At 38.7% G+C, this 10,836-nt stretch overlaps 1 non-coding gene across 1 annotated transcript; it reads left to right on the top strand.

Moving 5' to 3' along the window:
• Positions 1-1,262: 1,262 nt before the first annotated feature.
• Positions 1,263-1,393, top strand: LOC117721106 (small nucleolar RNA SNORA17). The gene has a single exon (XR_004608380.1). It is a non-coding gene; the product is annotated as a small nucleolar RNA SNORA17 (small nucleolar RNA).
• The last annotated feature ends 9,443 nt before the right edge of the window (positions 1,394-10,836 follow it).

Raw genomic sequence — 10,836 nt, 5'->3', positions numbered from 1 at the left:
AGACCGGTGAACAACCTAAGTGTTTCTTTTTTTTTTTTTTTTTTTTTTTTTTGAAATATTTTAAAAAATTGGAAAAACTAAAAAAACTTCATTTGAGTTTTCATATACAACCTCTTGGATATCGATAAATCAATCAAGCCAAAGACAAAGCAACCCAATTGCATTATTTTGGGACTGGAATAGTAGTGATTATATTAGTTTCTTTTTCTTTCTTTCTTTCTTTCTTTCTTTCTTTCTTTCTTTCTTTTTTCTTTCTTTCTTTTTTTTTTTTTTTTTTTGTGACAAAGTATCCAACTATAGCTACTTACAGAAGGGATGGGTTATTTGGCTTGAGGTGTCAGAGTAGATCCATCATGGCAGAGAAGGCATGAAGACAGTACTGTGAGGCAGCTGTTCACATCAAATACAAATCCAGGAAGAAGAAAGAGATGAAGGCTGTAGTTGTTTTCACTTATTCTTTTCTCCTGGATGCCAGGTCATGAAAGGAGCTATCCATGTGAGGCTTTTCACCTCAGTTAAACCTGATTAGAAACATGTTCATAGACACAGAGAATTTTGTCCCTTAGATCTCATCAAATTGACATAAAAATTTACAATCCAAAGTTCACCCTTGTCATCTAACACCCAAACCAATCACTTTACAATGGTGACCTTCCACACAAAGTCTCCAAATTCTCATATTCATCTTACATTGCAAAATGCACTTAGTTAATGTCTAAAAGACCTCAGAATCTTACAGTTTGAATCTGTTCATAAGTGTATGTGCAGACTCTTTTCTGAGATCCCAAGCAAACCCAAAGCATATTAGTTACATACTTATAATATGTCATTATACAGAGTGAATATCACCATGTTAAATAGGAGGAAAGAGGACATTCCATGAAAAGAGTGGACCAAAGCAAGACCAGGACCTGTGAGAACAAGCACTAAGCCCAATATCTCTGTACTTTATCAGGGGCTTTTGATGATATCTTGGCTTTAAGAACTTTTTTAGTCCATCTACACTCCTTTGACTTTTGATGTATATAACTCTCTCAGGACAAGTTCATGTTATCTTTTCTCAGTGAATATACCGTAGTTTTGGCTTCTTCAACATATTGGAGTTACTTTAACTCTATAGTTTCATGCATTGACCTGTCATGGTCATCCTGAAGGAAATATTGATTCTTTCACATACAGCCTGACTGCAGCAGCTCTCTGGAAAGTCAGGTAAAGCTTCTGTGACCTCCACATTCTTGAATTTTACTTGTTAAACCAACTTTCCTGCCTCTTGAAGCATTGTAACTGTGATTGTGTGTCACATGTGTGTCAGTGGCTGGCAGATGGTAGAGAGGATATGTCTACACTCAGTGTTCTCACCTACACACATCTCAATAATTTACAGTCTAACATTTCCTAAAAAAGAAGCATGAGACCACCACCACTTAGGCGCCAGAGGGCCTGGACAGGGAGTTAGCCTGAAACAACCACCACTCCAGTGTTAGGTATGCAAAGAAGCTGGAGACAAGGAGAGAGAAGAACCCGCTTAGAACCACAGGCCCCAGGCAGGAGTGGAGCCAAGACAGATGATCACTTTGGTGGACCAATTGAGGAGCGAGCCTGAAATGACCACCATGGAGTCCAGACATGGAACTAGCTTGAGATGTCTCTTCCAGGCCCGGGGATGTGCAGACCTGGCTTGAGATGACTCCTGCCTGGCACCACAATGCATGAGTAGGGCATAACACTCCTGAGATCACTACTGAAATGACCCCAGACACTTAGAAACCCTAGATATTCCTAAGAGGAGCAAGTAATCAGTGGAGATATGGAAGAGAGAGAAACAGAAAAATATAAGCACAGCAAAGAGAGGCAGAACTGGAGACTCAAGGGTAATGAGGAACAACCTGATGTGAGTAGCTTATGATGTCATCTGGGACCATGGTGGCACTTATAAGACTCTGATGGTTCATCCCCCTGTGCTCTGCGGAATGTTAATTAGCCTCTCCCTTCTGGAGGGACAAGTGTCCCAGGACCTTTCCAAAGCTCCTGAGATGACCTCTTCACAATGTAGCAGAAGTGGTCTGTTACCACCAAAGGCCAAATGAATGTCCTTGGTTTTGGCTGCCAATGGGGATCTATTGATATCTGAAGGCTATGCAGAACTGGCCCCACCCTTCTCCTGGGCATCTTGGGAATGCTATCCCCCTATAATGTGAGAGAAGGAGAGTTGACTCTGCCCATAGCCAGCCACAGTACTCAGGAGAGCAGGCTCTGTACATTGTGGGAGTTGCAGATTGTCTGCCTGGAGGATGTGAGTGTGAGAGAACTCTACCACTCATTTTCCTGTGGTGGCATGGTTAAGAGATAGATACCCCCTTGTCCTTCACCAACTTTGGGAGGCTGGAGACTTGGCCCTGGGGTCCTGAGAGCAGGAGAGCTGTCTCTGTCCTTCTTCAGCTACAGCATCAGGAAGAGCAGGTCTTGCACTTGCTTGGGCAGCACAGTAGAGCTGGCTTTAGATGTGGGTTTTGTGAATGAGCAAGCCTAGAAGGTGTGAGTGTGGAAAAGTTGACCCTGCTTCATTTGGCCTAAGGCAGTGTCCCCAACTGTTGCCCCTTGCCACCTAGGGCAGATGGGAGAGCTGGTAGTAGGGTCATGAGAGCAGAAGAACAAGTCCTGCCTCCAACCTGCTGCAGCACCTGGGAAAACAGGTCCTACAACTTGCCTAGCAGCATAGTAGAGCTGGCGCTGGATATGGGGTTTGTCGATGAGGCAGCCCCAAAGGCACCAGAGCATGGGAGCTGGTGGGCTGACTATTCCTGATACCTCTCAGTCCCAGCTCCAGGCCTTTCAATCAGTCCACCCCAACATTTACCACATCAGTGAACTGTTGGAGCATATGAAGGAGGCTGAGTCTACAGATCCAAAGCTACAGGATCTCCATGACACAGGGCAATAACAAGGTATCTAAGGAGTCTGTCCCAGTATTGACAATGTAGCTGAAGTCAGAGGTCTCATTCCAGACCATGAGTCACTGCAATGAATATTTGCAAGCAAAGAAGTGTAAACAAAAGGAAATACCATGGGAAACACTACAGTTTCCACAAGATTTTTTTTTTCCTTTGTTGGGGGGAGGGAAGTTGCAGTTGCAAGGGTGGAGGACAGATGTGAGGAAGGTGGAGATGAGTTGGATTGGGGTGCATGGTATAAAGTTTGAAAAGAACCAATAAAAAGTTTGAAAATCTTAAAACAACAACAACAACAACAACAACAAACAGCAATACTCTGATACTACAAGATCAAGGTATAGTCTGCCTGGTCTCATCCTTAGTAACTGATATATACCTTGGTGGCTGGACTATGGAAAACACTTGTTAAGCTGTTGCTTTCCAGCAGAGAACCTTTCAGCAGCAGTCTCAGGGTAGTCTCTTCTTTCAAACGAATTTACAGTTTTACAGCATGAAATTTATTTTTCTTCAGATTTTATGTTAGCCTTTATTGAACAATTTTGGACACACACACACACACACACACACACACACACACACACATCCACACAAACTGAAGCCACTTAATGTATGAATTCTACCCTCATAAAGCCTTTTATAAAATCTTGGTACAATGAGAGAGCTTTCTCCTTTCAAGTAATCATACCAAAGCCTCAATATTATAGTGCATTTTGTAGAAGTGTCCTCTACAAACACTACCTTTGAATTCAGCTTCATTCATGTTTTTAGGACAGGAGGAGAAATCGGTCAGATTTTGTTCTAGGCTTCTACCATAGATCCTAATAAACTTGTTGTTGTCCTGTGACATTTCATGAACAGGCCTGTAACTGTCTTGACTCCACTCAGCATTCTGGGGTTGCCCACACCTCCAATATTGTCCTATGACTCCTTCCTAGAATGGTCTAGACTTTTCTGTACTGTAAGGCAGACTTTTCCACATTCTTCTCATACCCACCTTTAAAGGCCTGTAGCTCACATGCCCAGTTTTATCACAGCAAGGAACACAGATTCAATATTATGTTTTTATGTTAGTTACTTCTCTGGTTGCTGAGATAAAATACCTGACATAGCAACTAAGGAAGGGAAGATTTGTCTTGTCTCACTGTTTGCAAATATAATCTATCGTGGCGGAGAAAACATGGGGCAATGCTGACTGGTCACATGATGTTCACAGTCAGGAAGATGAGAGAAATGACTGTTGTTGTTCCACTTTTTCTCTTCTTTTTGTTCATTCTTCTTTTTGTCCTAAGCCATGGAAGGTTGGCACCCGCATTGAGTACATCTCATCTCAGTAACCTGTCTTGAAACATTTCCTACACAGACACAAACTTTTGCCTTTCAGATGATCCCTGGTCATGTCAAACTGGTAATCAAAATTAACTATCACAGTGACTGATTAGCAGTACCTTTGTTGGGTTTCTGTAAGTTTCATACAGTACAAGACCTACTCTATCTTCTTAGATAAACCGCTATGATCAAAAGCTGCACCAGTCATTGGCTTCCCCATGGACATAATGAAATCTCTAGCTTTCATATCATTTGGGATAGCTAGCCTGGTTCTAATTTTATTCTTGCTTACACTCTAACTGCCTCGAAACATGTCCAGATTTCTAAGAGAAGAGCCTGATTTTCAGTCACCACTTTATCCCAGGACATAAATCTTAAGGAATAAGTTGAGATCTGCCATAGATTATCTTTTCTTGGCTTAGACTTTCATGGCTGAGAGTAAGGTAAGTAGATATTGTATCAACACACACACACACACACACACACACACACATGCACACACACATACACACAGAGGGAGTGAGTGAGAGAGAGAGAGAGAGAGACAGAGAGATGACAAATTAGATTTACATTTTTTCTCCCTGTAGATATTTATAGTTAATTAGAGTGATGAGAAACCTGGGCTTACATTAAGTTTTTTTTTTTTTTTTTTTTTATGGGTATAGAAAGTGTATATGTTTGTGTGTGACTTTGTGAGAGGCTTTAAGTACAATTTAGGACATTTAAAAATGTTCATTACTTGGTTAATATTTCATTTGCTTGTTAAGCTAAGCTGTTAGATAAAAATAACTCTTAATTCTTGCCCTGCCTCTATAATAACTCTGGAATTATAGGGTTGCTATTGACTTGCTGATGAATATCATTTGGCTCTGTCCATCTTATTCTAAATTATCTCTGGTCATGTCATATATATTTTCTCAAATGTAATTCTAGCATATCTTGAAGGTTAATAGAACCTATGGTCTATCTACCACCACCCAGCTCATTTTAATTCAGGATGAGTGTGAATTCCTTCCTACATATACATCTATATGAATAGAAAATTACATATGCACATATATACATAATTTTCAAATGGTTTAATTCTTGTTTGAACTATACCAAATTGAAAAGATAACTGCCTGGTCAGTATATTTTTAAAACTAATCCTTTAAACTTAAGAATTATGTTAAAATAAATAAAAATCCACACAACTTTTATGAGCACAAAATCATGAGATATTTCCTTAATTGTATATGCAACCTAGACTTAGCCAGAGACAAATGGCTGGAAATAAGTGTATAGTTCAGCCAGCAATTGGAACAGACCAAAAGACTTTCTATCTAATTTTAAATCATAATAAAAATTTTAATGCCCCCAAGAAGATGTTTAGAAAGAGTTCTTTTATCAGTTACATTTATAAATGTTAGCTTTCATTATCAATATCACTTTTCATGCTTTTATTATTGGACTTTAACTGACTATATTATAAGTCTTCTTCTAAACTGTAACCTTTAATTATCACTGGAACATTGACTTCTTGAAGCCTTTAGGCTGTAATTGACCTTTACATTTCAAAGACAAAATTCTTTACCTCCTAAGCAGAAGGTGATAGAGAAGAACATTAAACCATATGAGTGAAACATCAGGTCTAAGTTTAAGTTCATCAGATACAAAGTGAGTTGCTGGCATATGATATTGCATCTTTCTTGTTGTACACTACAGGCTACTGTTTATCTAAAGTTTAAAATAGAGAATGTTTTAAATACAAATATTCTCTGATCCTGTCTTTTTTTTTTTTTTTTTTTTTTTACCAAGCTGAAATATTCTTTAGTTTTAAGGAGGAGATCTACCATTTTCTTTATAACATTCAGAATGTTGGTCAATAGAGTCCTCCTTGTGCTATAATGAACAAAGGACTGCCAGTAAACTAGGACTCAGTGAATTGGGAAAGCAGGCAGTCTGCCTGAATTGCCTAAGTTAACAAATGGATATGACTTACCACATAAAGACCAAGCATAATTTTATATTTTCCAATAAGCTTAGTGCTAGATTTGAGAGAACTTTCTTCAATATGAACATTATGACCTGAACAATTATGAACGGACAAGGCTTTCCTATACAATTATAGGACCCAAATATTTTGGGGATGGAAAAGGTCTGAAAGCACATCTACTTGCTCAGTCTCCTCATTGGAGAGGGTAAAGGACAAGGTCTGGGACACCCTAGTTCAGACACTAGCTGGTAAAGAAAAGCTTTAGACCTGATCAATTTCTTTTTGTTTTCAACATAAAGTTTATTATTTGACAATGACTTAGACGTATATAATGTATTTTAATCATATTCAGTTTGACTCCTCTTTCTTCTTCCCTTCTCAGTTCCTCTTGAAATAATTTTGCTTCTAACACATTTCTTCTTACATGTTTTTACTCACACACACACACACACACACACACACAGAGGGGGAGAGAGAGATAAAGAGAGAGAGGAGAGAGAAAGAGAGAGGAGGGGAGAGAGAGAGAGAGAGAGAGAGAGAGAGAGAGAGAGAGAGAGAATGAATTATTGTTTTATATTTACACTCATCCCCATCTGGTAGCTCCTTTTCTTCACCCTCACACCTAGTTTAGCAGGAGCTATAGAGAAAATTATTCCTTCACCTGTTGGATTTTTTGATTACCTGTTTTCTACACCATGAGCTACTTGGTTGCATAGATTTACAGTAGATGGATAGCTTTCACCTTATATAATAGAGAATAATTATTTGATTTCTTGTAAATGCTTGCAGCCATAGAATAGGACAAAAAGAAACAAACATTAATATACACAAATAAAGTATAAATTTAAAACATTTATGAGAAAGTAGAAAGTGAATCCCATATATTTATTGATATTATAAATTTAATGGTATATATAATGCTAGAATGGTATATGTAATTGTGGCATTGAGATTAGTCCTTATAGATTAACATGATGAGATTAAATTTACAGAGCATTTATGAGCTGCTTTTGCAGGAGAGGAGCATCACACTGACTAATGACTTGGCAGTTAGCATCACATTTGGCTGTGTAGGCAGTGCCTCAAGGGAAGTCACTATCTTGGTGGGCTCAGCAAGGGGCTGGGATCTGGTTCTCCATATTATAAACTTGGAGAGTTATTTTTATATATTAAACTCTGGGGGATTGATTGAAACTAAGCAAGCTTATGCTTTATTAGTAGGGAGGCTTCATTTCCAATGGTAAAAAATAATTATATCTGCTCTTTCAAGCCATATCCTGATGATTTTAAGTTACCTGTGAAACAGAATTAGAAATCAGAGTTTCCTAACGAGCACGATGCTACATCCAGATTGTGGGATGTGTCATTTATTAAAAGGTGCTGCATGCTGGCTTGCTTTGGCTTCATCTATGTTTCTCTATTTGAAAAAGAATACTTTGTTTGTGAAGAGGCTTCTACTTACTGAATGTATTCTTATTGGGTGCATTATAAATGATCATTCTCTAAGTTCTTGATATTTTTTTAAAAAATGCCATGACCTTATGCTAAACATGCTTACAGAAGAAATTTCAAAGTAATACATCTGATTGGTCTTCTGCAGTTTAGTCCTTGATCAGTCAAACTGTGCATACATTAGTCTGATCACCAATACCTTTACAAAACTAATCTTTCTAGTCTGGTCTTTCATGCAAAATAGTTTGCAGAATAGCTAACCTCATTTAGATATTGGTTTAATACTTTCTAATTATATAAAATATATCTCAAATTACCCAAAGGACTGCACTACTTATTTTATTCATTCATAAATTTAGGCACTCATTTCTTGAATGCTTATGACATGCAGTTGTTCTTTACTGTCACAACCTGAGAAATAAAGGTATCAAATTGGTTTCTGTATTTGAAAATTCAATGTTATATGAAGTGGAAATTTAAGGGTTCTTTGGAAAGTCTGTTGGATAGTGTTTTGCTGGGGCAAACATGTGAAGCAATGTTTAGCTGAAGTGGACACAGGTGAAAGATTAAGGCAGACTCATGAGTGAAGGAGTATTTTGCTGAAGCAGACACAGGAGAGAGGGTATTCTGCTAAAGCAAGCACATGGAAGGACATGTGGTAGATTCTTTCTAATGACACGCATGTATTGGTTTACCTTACATTGCATAGTTGAGCTTTATTTTTTAGGACTTCATAGAGAAAAATGCACCAAAAAACTCCTGGTGGCATGCTGCAGTGTCTTGCTGCCTCCTCAGACTCTGGCTTATTGGAAGAGTGATGTCAACTGAGACAGACACATGTGCTGAAAAAAGACCTGTGAAAGACATCTATTGTTTGGAGGGTATAAATAGGACTCCTGGACAGACAGGAGGCTAAGCTTGGCTTGCTTATAGAGCTAGCTGTGCAGCACTCATGGGTCTCGTATCTTCACTGATCTTCACTTCATTGAGAGGGGCACAACCAGAATTCTTCTCAAGTTCCTCCAAGTCCATCCTGCTACCTCGAGGCTGAACCCTGACTGTCTTTGCTATATAGTGCCAATACTGCTAATTTATGTTTGGTACCCTGACTCTACTGAACTGGACTGCTAGTATATCTGTGAAGTGCATGCAGATGTATCTTGATGCTGTTGCTGACCTGTGAACTAAACTGTTGATTTCCAGACAACACAGACAGGAGTTGCTCCAAAGAACCTTTCTAAACAGGTTTATCTCCTGCCCCCTGTGCTCCCCCCAATCCTTTCTTTCCCACAACCTCTGGTGGGTGGTGGGCTAAAAGAGACATGAAAGCATTTAAAAAAAATCATTATAGAAATAAAGCATGAAAAAAATGAAAGTTACAGTTATGTGTAAAAAATTTCCCTTGGTAAATCATTCTGAATGTGGCTATGAAAGGCAGTACTGGACAGTCAGTAGGTTTGCATCTGCTTTCTTTCTTTGAGGGATGACTAGGTACACTTTGTGAATCCATGAGGATGGTCTAAGATCTGCCGAGCCAATGTTTGCTTTTATAGTTGGTTGGTTAGGCTAGGGGTGAGGCTATAGAACTGAAAACAGAAGAGCAGTGTATCTCAGTCTCGGGCCCATCACAACCTTCTCTGTCACTCCCTGAACTCTCTGATGGTCCTAGTAATGCTTAAAGGCAGCTGAGCTAACATGACTGGTGTTCTCAAATGTCGCTAGAGTAGTTTACCATTGTCATTATCATTGCATTTTCTTTATACAAGTCCAAGAAAACCCCTGATTTTGATACTTATTGTCTGTGTGCTTATCCAGAAAATTGTGTATATATATGTGTGTGTATGTATATATATGCATATATATACACACATATATATACATATATATACACACACACATATATATATATATATCCAGAAAATTGTTAAAGTACTCTTCCTATGGGAAACATTTTTAATCCTGGACTTATTCCTAAATTCTTTAAACTCCTCCTACCAAGTCTATACTTAGAGTAGCAGAGAATACCCCTTTTTGGTTGTGTCAGTGGATGAACCATTCTTTCCCTCTACAGTCTTCAAAGCAGGTAGCTTTATTTAATCACCCGAACCACATTATTTTCCCTTTGTGTTTAAAAGGTTCAGTGGTTCACATTGTAGTAAAGTCAAAATGTTTTACGAGCTGCATCCTCATGTCAGTGTAACATTGGTATTCTGAATAGTCCAAGCTCTTTCCTGTCTCGGGCTCGGATGCTGTGGTCCCAGCTACCTCAGTGCTCTTCCAGCATCTTTGTCATGGATTCACAATGCTCATTTTATTTTAAAATCATTTATTGTTAATGTTATAATTACATCACTTTCCCATTTCCTTTCTTCCCCCAATCCCTCTTTTACACCCCCATTGTTCTCTTTCAAATTCATGGTCTTTTTAAAATTAATTTATAATGCCAGTTCTTAGATAGATACCTTTCCCTAAATTCTGTCTGAAATAAGATGATATAGTGTCCCATTCCTCATACTTAAAGAGAAAATTCAATGGACAATTTGCACAGGATAAGGAAACTTCTTTTCTTCTTCTTATTACTATTACTATTGTTGTTTGTTGGGAGCCAAGTCTTAGCAGAAAGTGGCTATCATCTTTGCAGCCAACTCGGGGCCATATACTGTGACAAGAGAGTTGTTTTCAGCAGCCCACAACAGCTGAGCACACTCTGATAAACATCTTGTTTTTCTCACATATCTTGTTTTATTGTTTAGTGCCCCCAGCTGCAAGGCACATGTAGTAAAGTGTCTTCAGCTGTACTTCCCTGCTTGTGTTTATATATACCCAGGATTTTCTTTCAATAAACAATACTCGGGACTTGATCAGACGCCCTGTCTTTTCTCCATTCTTCGAATCTCTTGCCCCTCCATCCCCATTCTCTCTCTTGCAGACCTTGTTGACTGACTCGCTTGGGCCGGGGGTCACCAGGTCAGTTGTTGTTGTTATGTTATTCCATTCAAATACAGAATGAAATGATAGAACTGCACCTGAGGCCATTAGAGGGTAAGGGGATTTTTTGCATAAGACATCTACATTTCTTACTTGGTGTAGTTGAGTACTCACCTTAACACAAAGACTAGAGCATAGAGCCCC

This window comes from Arvicanthis niloticus, chromosome 15 (assembly GCF_011762505.2).
Source record: "Arvicanthis niloticus isolate mArvNil1 chromosome 15, mArvNil1.pat.X, whole genome shotgun sequence".
NCBI classification, from domain to species: domain Eukaryota; kingdom Metazoa; phylum Chordata; class Mammalia; order Rodentia; family Muridae; genus Arvicanthis; species Arvicanthis niloticus.
Note: the sequence above shows the minus strand (reverse complement) of the source record. Positions and strands in the feature narration are given on the sequence as shown.